We start from the raw sequence: 17,500 nt of genomic DNA, 5'->3' as shown, positions 1-17,500 counted from the left end.
AGGAACCATTATCATGAACTATCAGGAACCATTATCGTGAACCATCATGAACCATTATCGTGAACCATTATCATGAACCATCATGAACCATTATCATGAACCATCATGAACCATTATCATGAACCATTATCATGAACCATTATCATGAACCATTATCGTGAACCATTATCATGAACCATTATCATGAACCATCAGGAACCATTATCATGAACTATTATCATGAACCATTATCATGAATCATCAGGAACCATTCTCATGAACGTTTATCATGAACTATCAGGAACCTTTATCATGAACCATTATCTTGAACCATCAGAAACCATTATCACGAACCATCAGAAACCATTATCATGAATCATCATGAACCATTATCATGACCAATCATGGACCATTATCATGAACCATTATCATGAACCATTACCATGAACCATCATGAACCTTTATCATGAATCATCATGAACCACCAGGAACTATTATCATGAACCATTATCATGAACCATTACCATGAACCATCATGAACCTTTATCATGAACCATCAGGAACCATTATCAGGAACCATTATCATGAACCATTACCATGAACCATCATGAACCTTTATCATGAATCATCATGAACCATTGTCATGAACCACCAGGAACCATTATCATGAACAATTATCATTAATCATCATGAACCACCAGGAACTATTATCATGAACCATCATTTACCTTTATCATGAACCATTATCATGAACCATCAGAAACCATTATCATGAACCATTATCATGAACCAAATATGATCATTATTACAGTCGTGTGTATGTCTGTTGGTCTGATCATTATTGCAGTAGCGTGTGTGTCTGTTGTATGTTTGTTGGTCTGTTTGATGGTTTAGTCACATCACTCTGTGGCAGGGAACCCATACGAGCATCATGCTGTCAGTTTAAAGTTCACACAAAACAAATCAGACATTTGAAAGAATTTACAGCAAACTATGAAACTGTGTTTGAAAGCCGACATGAGTGACTTGTGGTGTTGAATGGATTTCCTTGTATGTCTTTACTACACACACTACATCTAGCAAAACACAACACACACCCTCCACACGCACAGCCAAACAGGTGGAGGTGGGTGTGTTAAATAGGCCCGCCCCTTTCAGCCAGGGGTGATTGTGATTGGTGTTTGGTGACAGGGTCAGCTGTCAGTCATAGCTGGCTGACTGAACATGCTCCGTCCATAGCATTGGCATTAGCATTAGCGTTAGCCGGCAGTTAGCTCATCCCAGTCAGCTCTTATGGGTCGATGCTGATCTGGGTTCTGTTAGATCACAATGTGCACTGACCTGCTTTTCTGGTTACATGTAGTCAGCAGTAACTGGTCCTTACAATTGCCATTGTTTTTGTAAAACTGCAAAATCTAATCCAAAATCATTGATCTAAAAACACAAAAACGACTAATTTTCAGAGTGGTATGAATGACACAACGAACCGCAGTACAAAACCAAAACAGACGACCACACTTGGTAAATTTGATCAAAATGGAAAATATTGTCATGATAATCATTTTACAGGATATTGATGTGTGTCACGAGATCTACTTACAAACATGAAAATACTATGTTAAGAATCCAGCTGGACTCATGATATCCGAGTTTGTCAGTACCGCCCAGCCTCAATCCCAAACGCACAAAAAGACAAACATGTATTGTTGTTCAGTGGATGTCTGGTGTTGCTGCCCTCCCAGACTTTGTCATTGTCCTGAAAGCTAAAAGGAGGAGACACCTCCTCCTCCTCCCTCGCTGCTCCCCTCCAGCACTCCAGCCAGTCTCCCTGTGTAAGACAGGGAGAGATGATCTGCATCATGGACGTCTTTCCTGCCAAAACAACCAACAACGCCCAGACTGCCACAAACACACAATTCTCCATTATCTGATGCTGATGCAGGACCAGAGTTTCACTGTTACTTTCACACTGAGTTTCATAGTGAGCTTCACACTTAGCTTCACATGAGCTCCACACTGAGCTTCACACTGAGCTTCATACTAAGCTTCAAGAGCCCCGCACCGAGCTTCACACTGAGCTTCATGTGAGCTCCACACTCAGCTTCACACTGAGCTTCACATGCACTTCACGAGCGCCACACTGAGTATCATGAGCTCCACACTGAGCTTCACATGAGCTTCACACTTAGCTTCACGAGCTTCACATGTGCTTCACATGAGCGTCACACTGAGCTTCATATGAGCTTCACACTGAGCTTCAAACTGAGCTTCACATGAGCTTCACATGCACTTCACATGAGCTCCACACTGAGCTTGACATGAGCTTCACACTTAGCTTCACACTGAGCTTGACATGAGCTCCACACTGAGCTTCACATGAGCTCCACACTGAGCTTCATATGAGCTTCACACTGAGCTTCAACATGAGCTTCACAAGCTTCACACTGAGCTTCACGAGCTCCACACTGAGCTTCACACTGAGCTTCACGTGAGCTTCACATGAGCTTCACATGAGCTTCAAACTGAGCTTCACGTGAGCTCCACACTGAGCTTAAAACTGAGCTAGACCAACAGATGGATGACATATGTTGACTGCTTTGACCCTTCTAGCATGTTCTGAAGACTCTGGGCCCAGCCACTTGATGAGCAAGTTTACTTCTTCACTGGCAGTAAGACCAAGGTCTGCAATGGTACTCTGAAAGGTAGCCTTCCAGCTGAGATAATTCTCCGGCTTGTCATCAAACTTAGTCAGTCCTCCAGTTACCATCTGGCTCTTTGCTAGGAACCTGGCGAGGTCACTGGTGATGTTGTCAGTAGGTGCAGATTTTGGGTTACACCTCCACTGTGGTTGTGGCTCGCTGTAGGAAAGACATTGTTGAAGTGTATCTCTTTGCAGCGCCGGTTTACTGCTCTCTGGTGGTGATGAGTGATACTGATTTGGATCTTGTCTGAAGTAAGATGTGAACTCTGGTGAAGGTTTCACTTGTTTTTGCTGAGGGGTGATGTCATCATGCTGAGTGGACATGTCTTTCTGTCTTTACGTGAGCTCAGTGTAGTTGCTTGAGTGTTTATTTATGTACTCACGCACTTTCTGCTCTGGGGTTACTTGGATGGACAAGAACTCTAACTCTTCATTTTGCTCTACAATAAACTGAGCAGCAGCAGACTACATTACCTCTGCTTTGGCCATGAAAGCGTCAGCTTCTTTCTTGGCTTGAAGTGCATCAAGAGTTGCATCTAAGCGGACCTTTTCAACATTTGCATTAGCTTCTATGCGAGCTTTCTCTAATTTAATGTTAATTTCTTGGTCAGCGTAGGCTGCTCTGGCTTTAGCAGCCTGTGCTTCAGCCAGTGCTAGTGCTACTGCCATACTGTCTCTAGTTGATGCAGACGATCTTTTTGAGGATCCTGCTGACGATCTAACACTCAGCGTTTTTGAAGATTTTGAGGACCTTAAGGAGTGACTTATTCTCCTCACTGTCTTGTCCTTGAGCCTCTAAATGTTCCATTATGTCGATGAGTGCTTGACTTGAAAAGGCTTTGTCAGTTACTGACCTCTGGCTGAGTCCGACAGCTAGCTGATGTCCCTCACAGAGTGCTATCTTTTCGCTGTACTGCTACACCCAATGTGACTCTTGTCCTATATTAGGTTTTAAAGCCAGCTAAACTCTTCCTTGCATCATATCCTCCAAGGAACAGACCAGTGTTGTATATGGACGGGATTTAATAACAAGGAAGTGTGAAAAGATATTGCCACTCAAAGGGGTAGAAACTAGGTGATGGCAAATGATGGAGCATGAATATTGCTGTGTTGTCACAGGAAAAGGAAGTAGCTGAAACTGCGGTACTTATCTATGCCACTAGAAGGCAAAAGACTCAAGATAATGGAACTCTGCCCCTAGTGGCAGGGAGGCTCTAAAAATAAAGGAAACCATTCCATTACAAGCCCGGAGCGAAAAACAGTAATGTGATGCAATTAAACTTCATCCATCCTCTGTATGTGTGTGTGTTTGTGTGTGTGCGTGTGTGTGTGTGTGCGTGTCTCATAAAGGGGGTTAAATCAACAGCACTAGCTATAGAAAACTAGCTGTCTGATCTCATCCTGTCCTAAACCGACATCATCTCCATGTGAACATGCCGCCTATCAATCCTTCCAGAGAGACAAATAGATACATACAGATAGATAGATAGATAGATAGATAGATAGATAGATAGATAGATAGATAGATAGATAGATAGATAGATAGATAGATAGATAGATAGATAGATAGATAGATAGATAGATAAACAGACAGACAGAGACAGATAGATAGATAGATAGATAGATAGATAGATAGATAGATAGATAGATAGATAGATAGATAGATAGATAGATAGATAGATAGATAGATAGATAGATAGATAGATAGAAAGACAGGACTACAGAGATGTTCAAGGATGGTGCGGTTCTCTCCATCCTCTACATAAAACCCCACTTCTTTCCTTCAGTCTTTTTACAGTCTTCACATGATCTCAGCCAGTGCCCCTATCTCTTTTACCCACCACACACACACACACACACACACACACACACACACCCCACCCTAATCCAATCCCTCTTCTTCAATCTGGGTCAATCATCACGCCTTTGTGGAGCGCCGTTCTCATCGGAATGTCACCCTCCATTTAGGAGGAAGCCACTCTCAGTAAGCCAACCTGGCCTTAATCCTCTGTGTGTGTGTGTGTGTGTGTGTGTGTGTGTGTGTGTGTGTGTGTGTGTGTGTGTGTGTGTGTGTGTGTGTGTGTGTGTGTGTAGGCAAGCAGGTCTGATGGACTGGCCTGTCAGACTAAACCCTGACTCCTCTGTTGGCGGGGCTGTTCTCCAGACCTTGCCACGCTCCCTCCAACACTAGTTTCTAATCAGCTCCTTGTATGACAGAATGTCCCTAATGGACGCCTCCTCGGCAGCGGTGTTGTTCGACTGCGGGGTGTGTAAGTGTTCATTACGGCCTGACTTGTAAGCAGCTGATGTCAGTGATTATTAACACACTTTCAACTGACCAATGAATGAAATCCGGTGTTGTGGAGTTAGCAGGATAACCCAAGTGATTACCCAGGGTTCTCCATGGCACATGGTGACCACAGAGGTCATGCGGAGATGATGGGACTAACATGTCTGGGTGTGGCGTGTTCATACTACACACTAAGAGTAGACAAATGTCATGTCAGCATGCACAGTTAGCATGTGGAAGGTGTATGTATGCAGAGCGTGGACCTTACGGTCACTAAATGATCAAAACTCTCCCATAATTTTTTTGTGCCTGTGTTGTTTCCATGGAAACAACCCACCACGCTGGACGATGGAGGGGGAGGAGCAGCAAGTGATGTGATCATTTCATGATGAAATGTGTTTGTAGCCTAGCTGGTGACACCTCGGTGATAAATGCCTTGTGTGTTTTTAGTTATTAATCTTACTGATGAAGTTCTGTTTCTGGTGTTGTGAAGGCTCACTTCTGCTTGTGTATGGTGTGTAGTATGCGGTGCACACTGTGCTGGATGAAGTGAAATGTATGCAGTATACAGTACGTCATTATAGTACGCAGAAAGTACCAACAACTCAGATGCTGCCAGAGTTTTCTTCACGTTTTTTTTTGACCACACTCACCTTTACCTTCACACTGGAAGGTAAAGGTGATATCGTTCATGCTCTGTTTTTCATGTCTTCTCCACCTTGTCTGTTATTTTGTTTTAGTGTTTTGGTGCCACAACTCAGACTTTTCACCACATACAACTTTACATGTGGCATTAACGTGTCATCCAGCCTGATGTGAGGACTTAGAGGCTGGTGTTTGGACTTTAAGTTCCTCTGCCCTGCCTGCTCTGTATGGAGTAACAGTACGTAGAGCGACATTTGACAGGGAAATTATATAATTACTATTATGTCTTTTATTATTTATTTATCATTTTATTACTATTATGTCTTATCATTTATTTATTTAAAATGTATTTACTTATTTATTATTCTATTACTATCATGTCTTATCATTTAATTATTCATATTTATTATTTTACCACTATTATGTCTTTTATTATGTATTTATTTATTTTTCTATTACTATTGTGTCTTCTATCATTTATTTATTTATATTTATAATTTTATTACTATTATGTCTTTTATTTATTTAATTATTATTCTGTCTTATCATTTATTTATTTATGATTTATTTTATTATTTATTATTCTATTACTATTATATATTATCATTTATTTGTATTTATTATTTTATTACTAGTGTCTTTTATTATTTATTTATTCGTTTATCATTCTATTGCCATTATTTATTTTATCATTTATTTATTATTTATTTTATTTATTATTCTAGTACTATTCTTTTATCATTTATTTTATTGTTTATTAGTTATTATTTGATTACTATCCCATACTTTGTTGAAAATTAGATATTGAAATATTTCAACAATTTCAGCTATGTAAATACTTTTTCTGATAACTTAAGATTCTCTTAATTTTTGTGTTTCTGATTTAAAATATGTTCATGCCCTTTATGACACACAGTTGTTCTATATATGTATGTATATACTTCTAACTACTGTTTTTGCTATATACATAGCGCCATTATTTTTTTAACAAGTTTTAAAATTAATGTTGAAACAACTGTAGAAACTATAGTTTACAATGTTAACAAATGTTAATAAAAAGAGTTTGGGAAAAATGTGTTCATGTCCTTACGTTTCTATCAGATGTCAGACTGCATTGTTCTTGCTGCTCAGCAGACTCAAACTACTGGTGAGTGTTCCAGCTTGTAGGGTTTCTTTCATTTTACTTTAAATGTGAGGTGTTCAGCTGACACCCAGTAGAGATGTACCAGGTTTCAAATTCAGCTCTGCAGTGTTCTGTCTGAAGATGTTCCTCAGACCGCCGAAAGGTCACGGGTCCATATTTTCCCGTGCATCATTTGATCAATGGCTCTTTTTAACAAGACCATTAAGATAGAAATGAGCAGTAATGAGCCGTACCACGACAATGTGAAGGAACACCTGACCACGAAAACGCCAAACATAAAGGTGTGGCACCACACACACACACACACACACACACACACACACACACACACACACACACACACACACACACACACACACACACACACACACAAATGAAGTACGGTGAATACAGGAATAGAGGTGGAATTGAGTCTAAGCAACTGAATTTATGTCTTGGTGTGATAACAACTTCTTGGCCTTCAATGTTTCTAAAAGCAGGGAACTGGTAACTGATTTTAGATGCAACAGAGATGCAGCCAGAGTGTGCAGCATCACACATAATAAAGTGTGGAAATGGTTGCGTCATCCAAATATGTGGGTACTATTATCGACGACCACATTAAATGTGATGTGAAAACTGGGGTTACTGTGAAGCGGGGCAGCAGAGAATTCACCTTCTCCCTAAACCAAATTCCTTTTCTGTCAGCCCCGTCATCCTCTGTCGCTTTTCTCAATCTTTTATTGAGAGTCTCCTGAGTTTTTCTTTCATCTGCTGGTTTCACAGCCTCACGGTAAAAGACCGAAACAGCCTGAACAGCATTGTTAAAATCTGCCCTCATATCACTGAAGAGAAACAAAGAGATCTGAAGTCTTCGTGCGACCATCACATCCTCCAGAAAGAAACCAGTATGTTGGCTTCTTCTGGACTTGTTCTAGCAAGAGGATGTTCTCTGTTGCCATCAGGGCGTCGTCGTGTTTTACCTGCTTGTAAATACAACCATTATTCTAAACCACTCAGTCCCTCTGCAACTCAGCTACTAAATGCTCCATAGTGGGTTTTATTGTGTTTACCAAGTTTATCTCGCCTGCCAGCATTAATAATTACTTATAGGTCTTAAGAGATTTAATTCCACATTTGGCTTCCTGGAGTGTTATTATTTCTTGTTTGTGTTATTTGCTTGTTTGTATGTTACTGTGTTTTGTGTACAAGCTGTTCTAAACAAATTACCTCTAGTGGGATTAATAAAGTTGTTTATATTTTAATGTATTGCATTGTATCGTGTTGTATTGTATCGTATTGTATATTATATCGTATTGTATCGCATCGTATTGTATATCATATTGTATCATCGTATCGTATCATATCGTTGTATTGTATAGTATCATTGTATCGTATCATATTGTTGTACTGTATCATATCATATTGTATCGTATCATTGTATCATATCGTATCGCATCATATCATTGTATCGTATCATATCATATCACATCATATCATTGTATCTTATTATATCACTGTATCCTATTGTATCATATCATATCGTATCATATTGTATAACTGTATTGTATCGTATCGTATTGTAATATCAGCTTGAATACAAATGTAAGTCCTAATCAATATGCAGATAGATACACATGCGTGTGTATATATCTGCACATTGACAAACAGCTGCCCTTCTCTCTGGAGATTGGGTTTGTCCTACAAATATATATATAAAAAAAACACACCCTGTATTTACCCATCACATTTGCCCGCTGACCGGAAGACACTGGACCAGACGAGACCACGGTGGCTGAAATCCCGGGGGGGGGGGGTGTCAGACATTATTTTTATTTCTCTATGAATGGTTCCACACTGTGTGACGTTAAAAAACTACCGTTTTAAATGGATTGTTAATGTGAGATTTTATCAATTCCTCATTTAATTCAGCTGGAAACGGGAAAAAGAAGAAGCTGTGTTAAACACAGTCAACATTGGCTACTGGTGTGTGTGTGTGTGTGTGTGTGTGTGTGTGTGTGTGTGTGTGTGTGTGTGTGTGTGTGTGTGTGTGTGTGTGTGTGTTGTGGTGCAGACCAGCGAATGACAGACCTGTGGTTGTTCAAATAGTAATATTCTCTCCAGTGTCCTCAGACTGACCGTAAAACCTCATCTTTCCTATTTTGGGCCTTGAAGTACAGCTCATTCAGATTTATGAAGAAGCTTCTGCTCCTCCCATGATAAACTGTTATAGCTGAACTGACTTATATTTTATTTCAGATTAAGTTTGAGGCCGCTGTATTTTATTGCCTAAAGGGACTTCAGCAGAAGTTGCAGCCGGTGATGTGAACTTTGGTTACTGTGGGGATCAAACCTGTGACCTTCTGTTTACAATGCAGACAGTTTCAAAACACCAAACTCATCCGTCACTCAAAAACTCTGGCTGGTGTCACATCCCATCAGCAGCCATCACAACGTCCACCATCTCACATGTCAGCACGTCTCCCCCTGCAAGAGGTCCAGCCTCACGTCTTAACTCGGATGGACTCTCCCTCTCCATCTCTCTACCCTGGAAGACAACAGCCCCACCCACAATGATGTCACTGTTCCCATGGTGATGTCAGAAGGGGAAGGGCCATGTCAGTGTTCCTGAACTGGGTCAGCAGAGCCCCCCGGGCTGGACCTCCACAAACCATTTCAATACATCAATAAACTGGTCACTAAGTGGCCTGTTGCTGTGCTCTCAGACTATAATGGTGATGGTGACGGTGTGTGTGTGTGTGTGTGTGTGTGTGTGTGTGTGTGTGTGTGTGTGTGTGTGTGTGTGTGTGTGTGTGTGTGTGTGTGTGTGTGTGTGTGTGTGTGTGTGTGTGTGCGTGTGTGCGTGTGTGTTCGAGTTACTCCCTGTCATTTCTCTGTAATAGTCTTTGTAAGTGTCGGTGTGGCTCATTACAGCTCCAGTTATTGAGTTCTTATTTTTATCAGAGTGAGACAGTTTGACAGCACACAACTCCCAAGTAGCTGCTGTGTGTGTGTGTGTGTGTGTGTGTGTGTTTGTGTGTGTGTTTTAAGGAGAGTCGACTATATCTGTTTCAGAAGGTCTAATTTCAGATCTTTACCTCAGTATCAACATCCATCCATTATCCAAACTGCTCATCCTGCTCTCAGGGTGGCAGGGATGCTGGAGCCTATCCTAGCAGTCACTGGGCGGCAGGCGGGGGGACACCCTGGACAGGCCACCAGGCCATCACAGGGCCCACCCACCCACACACACACACACACACACACACACACACACACACACACACACACACACATTCACATCTAAGGACAATTCAGTACGGCTGATTCACCTGACCTACATGTCTCTGGACTGTGGAAGGAAATATAAAGTTGTAATTATTATTATTTCTTTCATGTTTCCTGTTTTACATCCTGTAGAGGCGGGTCCCAACTATAGACCTGAGGCACTATAGGGCAGATGTCACCTGATTGACAGTACTCATCGTAATATGTGGGCTGTTCTGAGTTGGGCGATCTTCTGGACTGCATGGATGTTGATGTTGCCTGGGATACGGTTGGTGAACTTTTCCATTCCCTTCTTCATGAGTCCTAGAGCTCCGATGACCACCGGTGTTGTTTCGGTCTTCATTCTCCACATCCTGTTGATTTCATCTCCAGGTCTTTGTACTTGGTCAGCTTCTCTGTGACTTTCACTGAGGTGGGGTTTTTTTTGGATGGTGTTGTCATGTCGATGAGCATGCACCTCTTTTGCTTCCTGTCCTTGATAACGACGTCGGGCTTGTTGGCTTTTATCTCTCTGTCAGTGTGGATGGGCGTGTCCCAGAGGATGGTGACATCATTGTTCTTAGTGACCGTTTTTGGCTGAAGTTCGTACCACTACTCAGTCGTCTTGATCTTGTATCTCCTGCAGATCTTCCAGTGCAGGTATGCTGCTGCCTTGTTGTGCCTGTACATGTACTTGGTCTTTGCCACTTCCAGGCAGCCTGTGACAATGTGGTCGATGGTTTCTTCGTACATTCCACAGATTTTGCATTTTGGGTCTGTTCCATCTTTGATGATGCGATGGTGACAGGATCTGGTTGCTAGGCTCTGGTCTTGTCCAGCGATTATCAGGCCCTCCGTCTCTGCTTTCAGCCTGGTGCTCCTCAGCCACTGGTGGGTCTTTTGTTGGTCCACATCTGCATCTTTCATTCTTTTTGGGCACTTCCCGTGCATTGCTTTGTCCTCCCAGGTTTTTTGCAGTTGCCGCTGGCCATGGTGTTTTGCCTTCTGCTTCACTCGTTTGGCATAGATGGTAGTTGCCTCCTTTTCTGTTGGTGGGGTTTCTGGGACATCAAGCTCTTTCTTGAATTGTGCAGCTTCTTTATTGATGGAGTAGATCTGATGTTTTACTATTCGGAGGAGTGGGTCATCTGTTTTTGTCAGGTATGCATCCAGCCCGATAGTGGTAGTCTGGAAGGTCAGTTCGAGTTGGACTAGGCCTCGTCCTCCTGAAGCTCTTGGTAGGTACAGCCTGTCGACATCTGCTTTCGGGTGGCGCATCTTCTCCATGGTCCGCATCTTTCTTGTCTTGGTGTCTAGTCTCTTGATGTTGTTCAGTTTCCAACTGGTGATGTTGAAGCTGTACGTCACTACAGGTATCGCTAGGGTGTTGATAGCTCCAATTGTTAGCCGCATTGAGTTCGCTCTTCAGTACCATATGCACTCTCCTGTGGTACTCTTTCCGGATCTTCTCCTTCATGGTTGACTGTTGTATGCCATCTCCTTCATTCACTCCAAGGTACTTGTATGTGCTATCTCGGTCTAGCTCTCTGATTGCGGTGTCAGTGTCAAGGTCTAAGTCTGCAGTCTTGGTAAGTCTTCCTTTCTTGAAAGTGGCTTTGGCACACTTGTCGATTCCAAATTCCATCTTGATGTCGTCGCTGAAGGTCTTGACGATGGTGAGTAGACCCTGCTGCTGATTATCATCTTTGGTAAAAGTCTTGTGGTCGTCAATGTAGAACAAGTGGGTCAGTTTGCCATTCTGTGATTTGTACCCATAGCTGCTGTTGTTCAGTAGATTACTGAGCGGTGCTAGTGCAAGGCAAAAGAGCAGTGGTGATAGTGAGTCCCCTTGGAAGATTCCACTTCTGATGTTGATCAGTCTCGATGTTAACGACCCCTCTGCATGATGGCGCTTCAGGATGGTCTTCCAGGTCTTCATGCTCTCCGTGATGAATGTGACAGTTGTTGGGCAGACTCTGTAGCTCTTGAGGCTCTTCTCTATACAGGAGTTTGGCATGCTGTCAAATGCCTTCCTGTAGTCAATCCATGCTGTTGACAAGTTCTTTTTTTTTTGACCTCTTGCAATATGGCTTTATTGATGAGTAGCTTGCATCCATAGCCACCTTTCTTACATCCCTTCTGTTCTGCTGGTAACAAGTTGTTTTTGTCGAGGAGGCTATAGGTCCTCTCTGTGATGATGGAGGTGATGATCTTGTACATTGTTGGTAGGCAGGTGATGGGTCTGTTATTCTTTAGGTTCTGTGTCTCCTCTGTCTTCGGGAGCAGGTACGTGGTTCCCCATGTGAGCCATTTTGGGACATTTCTTTGGATTCTTGATGTTATTATTATTATTATTATTATTAGTCAGGATCTACTGAGTCTCTGTCATACATCAATATGCTTTACATTCTTTATTCTCATAACTTGTTTCACTGTAAAGAGATTGTGACAAGTTGGTATGTTGTTTGATCTCGTAAACACATTATCAGGTGTTGATGAAAAAATTGTTGTGAGCGCTGATTGTTCAAAAAACCGTCTGCAGGCTCAACAACTGAATTCATGTCACGGTACAGCCATGCTCAACAGCCATTTTAAGGTTCTTTCTGAACAACAACCAAAAGCTAAATATCACACTTCCCTGCCAAGAGCTCTCTGAAACTGGCTGCTGCTCTTCCAAACACAACTTCCTGTTTGCTGGTGTGTGTCATCCATCTGTCCCTCCATCCCTCCATCCCCAGCCATGATGGATTTTCACGCGTCTTCTCAATTGAAGGGATTATGATGGTTTACAGTCTTCCAACACACACACACACACACACACACACACACACACACACACACACACACACACACACACACACACACACACACACACACACACACACACACAGAGTCCTACATCTACCCCCAGATGCAGTCTGCTACAACTTTTGTACACAGACACACACAGACACACACACACACACACATACACACTAAATAACTCCCTGACTGGGATGACACACATTGTTCACATGAGCTAAAAACAGATGCACAAACAGACAAAAGGAGCCTTTTCCCAAATACTACCCGAAGACAAACAAGCAGAAAGCGGCAGATTACCCAGAAGGCCTGCTGTCTTTCAACAAATGCCACAAAAGCACACAGGCACCAGGGACAGCCAAAACACTCCCCAAACAACAACGGACAGCAACAGGAAATTGTAAGTTAGCGGCGTTTTAACCTTCAAAACATCGTGTCATGTGCGTGAGGCCACGCCCCCTCACGAGGCCACGCCCCCTCGTGCTGACACGGCTGGTCAGACACAGTGTCCACAAGCGCCGGCTGGGTAATCACCCAGCTCACTGAAACTACTTGGCTTCCGGTCCCGCGGCCTGGTGACTCATGGGAAAAACGAGTGTGAGCTGTCAGGCGGCGTTACGGCTGTGCAGACTGTATTTCAAACCAGCTGGCAAACATCCAGACGGACACACACTCATATTCTACTTCCTGTTCCCACATTCTCCCTGAAAACACTTCCTCATAAAGGTTTAAAGACCGTCCACACTCACACGGACAAACGTGGGCACGTCTCGCCGCAGCTGTGCTGCTGTGACATGAAGCCGCTCGCATGATGAGCGTCTACAAGGCACCCGGTCCGCTGAACCACACGTGTCCAGTAAAGATTCGGCGCTTCCTGTGGTTCCGACGTGGACGGCGAACTTTCCAAAAATGATCTGAAAACGTTTGACTGAAAAACTCCCACCTACTTGTGTCGTGAAAACGGTGTTTTCAAGTTCCCCCAGATATCCAGGACATGGCCCACATCGCTATCAAGATGAGGAGTATAGTCAGCGACATCTCTTTTTTTGGGGGGGGGGGTTTCACCCCTTTTTCTACTCAATTTTCTCCCGCTAATGGGAGCAGCCGAAAGAAGTAGTAGTAGCTTCTCCCCACCCCCTCTGCCGACCAGGGGAGGGCTGCAGACTACCACATGCCTCCTCCCATACATGTGGAGTCACCAGCCGCTTCTTTTCACCTGACAGTGAGAAGTTTCACCAGAGGGACGTCGCGCGTGGGAGGATCACGCTATTCCCCTCAGCTCCCCCTCCCCCCCGAACAGGCGTCCCAACCGACCAGAGGAGGCGCTAGTGCAGCAACCAGGACACATACCCACATGTGGCTTCCCACCTGCAGACACGGCCAATTGTGTCTGTAGGGACGCCCGACCAAGCCGAAGGTAACACGGGGATCCGAACCAGCGATCCCCATGTTGGTAGGGAACAGAATAGACCGCCACGCTACCCGGACGCACACTGACGTCTCTTGCTACCTCGTATCCTCATTAGGACAGTACAGGACAGGTGTCGTCTCACCTGCAGAAACTGAAGAGTTGTCCTCTCTGACGGATGTGACAGACAACCGCTGAGGACGACGTCCCGCTCACACCTGCACAAACACACAGAGACAGAGAGTTTTGTGTACAGGAAAACAATATCAGTGTTTCTCTCTCTCTCTCACACACACACACACACACACACACACACACACGCACACACACTTGCACACATACACGCAAACCTATACACACACACACACACAAACCTGCACACATACACACACATACACGCAAACCTGCACACATACACACACACACACACATACACACACACACACACACAAACCTGCACACATACACATACACGCAAACCTGCACACACACACACACACACACACACACACACACACACACACACACACACACACACACACACACACACACACACATAAATGCAAACCTGCACACACACACACACAACACACACACACACACACACACACACACATAAATGCAAACCTGCGCACACACACACACACACACACACACACACACACACCTGCACACATACACACATAAATGCAAACCTGCACACACACACACACACACACCTGCACACATACACACATAAATGCAAACCTGCACACATACACGGAGAAATTCAGTGGCCAAAACAGCGCGTCTGTGGCCACTGGGGAGAGATCTGTGATTGACTGTAGATGGTGTCCAATGGCAAGTTGTGCCGGTGGATACGTAGACACCAGTCAGTTTACATATAGGGTGTGTCCATAGCGAGGTGCTATAAAACCACAGAGAAGCTGTCCTTTCACCCCCTGCTGCTAGCTACTTGGCTCGAGTTTGTGCTGGTTTACTGGGACTTTATTATTGATCTTGCTACGACGTATTGCTATCTATCTATCTATCTATCTATCTATCTATCTATCTATCTATCTATCTATCTATCTATCTATCTATCTATCTATCTATCTATCTATCTATCTATCTATCTATCTATCTATCTATCTATCTATCTATCTATCTATCTATCTATCTAAATATCTATCATCTATCTATCTATCTATCTATCTATCTATCTATCTATCTATCTATCTATCTATCTATCTATCTATCTATCTATCTATCTATCTATCTATCTATCTATCTATCTATCTATCTGCCTATCTACATACCTACCTGTCTATCTATCTATCTATCTATCTATCTATCTATCTATCTATCTATCTATCTATCTATCTATCTATCTATCTATCTATCTATCTATCTATCTATCTATCTATCTGCCTATCTACATACCTACCTGTCTATCTATCTATCTATCTAAATATCTATCATCTATCTATCTATCAGTTATTTCTATCACCAAATCCTCCTCCTCGAAACTGTAATCCTCGCAGAGGATCTCCCTCTCGCTCTCGCTATCCAACATTTTTTGTAAATGACAGTGACGAGCGGTACCGAGCCCCACCTACCCAGGAAGACAGTAGCCAATAGCTCTGAATTCATAAAACCACACCTATTTTCGGGTATGATTCAACCTCCCAATGTTAAAAAATGTGTTCAGAAAGGGCATGCCAGTCTCTCTTTAATGCTCATTGTGTTTGCCTGGAAGTATCCACCAGACTCCAAGATGATATTGTTACACACGTGTCCAACACATCTCAACTTGAGAATTAAAGAAAAAATGTATTGATTCTGCTATACTGCAGGCAACACAACTGATAGCTTTGAACTGGAAGAACACTGTTGCACCTACAGTTGGCACTTGGATTAAGAATATGGCGGCCTGCAAGTCAACAGAGAGCATAACATGTACCTTGAAAAATAAAATGGGTGTTTATGAAAGAATCTGGAAACCATTCATTGATTTTATAAAAGATGGAGATATAGGGGCGCTCTTACAGGAGGAACATGTAGGACAGGGTACTTAAAGAATGTAGGCTACAAATGTAAAGACTCTAGAAGGGGATGGAGGCAGGTTATGAAACTTTGTTGCGATGATGTAATTTTTTTTGTCTATGTATATCTTTATTTTGTTTGTTTGAGGTACCATGGAATTGTATGATTGATTTTGTCATGTTTTATTTTGGCTCTAAATACAAATCTGCGCACGCACGCACGCACACACACACACACACACACACACACACACATACACACACAAACAAACCTGCACACAAAAACACACACACACACAAAAACCTGCACACATACACCCAAACCTGCACACATACACACAAGCCTGCACATACACAAACCTGCACACACACACACACACACACACACACACACACACACACACACACACACACACTAAGCTAAGCTAAGCTAAGCTAAGCTAAGCTAAGCTAAGCTAAGCTAAGCTAAACACACACGCAGACACTGTGCCCAAACACTGTGCATACACTATGTGTACATGATTATTGTATTTGTCTTATATCGGCTGTACTTCTACTGTTTACTGCATCATTATTTATTATTGTATTTGTCTTATATCGGTTGAGAGGATGCCTGAGGAGTGGAGAAGAAGCATACTGGTACCGATATTCAAGAACAAGGATGATGTGCAGAACTGTAACAACTACAGAGGTATAAAGTTGATCAACCACAGCATGAAGATTTGGGAAAGAGTAATAGAAGCTAGGTTAAGAGGAGAGGTGACGATCAGTGAGCAGCAGTATGGTTTCATGCCATGAAAGAGCACCACAGATGTGATGTTTGCTCTGAGAATATTGATGGAGAAGTATAGAGAAGGCCAGAAGGAGTTACATTGTGTCTTTGTGGATTTAGAGAAAGCATACGACAGGGTGCTGAGAGAGGAGGTGCGGTATTGTATGAGGAAGTCAGGAGTTGCAGAGAAGTATGTAGGAGTGGTGCAGGATATGTATGAGGAAAGTGTGACAGTGGTGAGGTGTGGTTGGAATGACAGATGGGTTCAAGGTGGAGGTGGGATTACATCAAGGATCGGCTCTGAGCCCTTTCTTGTTTGCAATGGTGACGGACAGGTTGACGGACAAGATCAAGCAGGAGTCTCTGTGGACGATGATGTTTGTGGATGACATTGTGATCTGTAGTGAGAGTAGGGTGCAGGTTGAGGAGAGCCTGGAGAGGTGGAGGTATGCACTGGAGAGAAGAGGAATGAAAGTCAGTAGGAGCAAG

The 17,500-nt window shown here is 43.0% G+C and overlaps 1 protein-coding gene across 1 annotated transcript in view; it reads right to left on the bottom strand.

The window, feature by feature from the left end:
* LOC130131374 (microtubule-associated protein tau-like) overlaps nt 1-14,436 on the bottom strand; it is a 64,819-nt gene extending 50,383 nt beyond the window's left edge. Inside the window, exon 1 of the mRNA XM_056301047.1 lies at nt 14,361-14,436. The gene's annotated coding sequence lies outside the window, so the exon portion shown is untranslated. The remainder of the gene's footprint in view (nt 1-14,360) is intronic.
* Nucleotides 14,437-17,500: the final 3,064 nt, after the last annotated feature.

The sequence above is a fragment of the Lampris incognitus genome, chromosome 21 (genome assembly GCF_029633865.1).
Source record: "Lampris incognitus isolate fLamInc1 chromosome 21, fLamInc1.hap2, whole genome shotgun sequence".
In the NCBI taxonomy this organism is placed as follows: domain Eukaryota; kingdom Metazoa; phylum Chordata; class Actinopteri; order Lampriformes; family Lampridae; genus Lampris; species Lampris incognitus.
The sequence above is the reverse complement of the archived record's forward strand: the minus strand, read 5'-3'. Positions and strand labels throughout refer to the sequence as shown.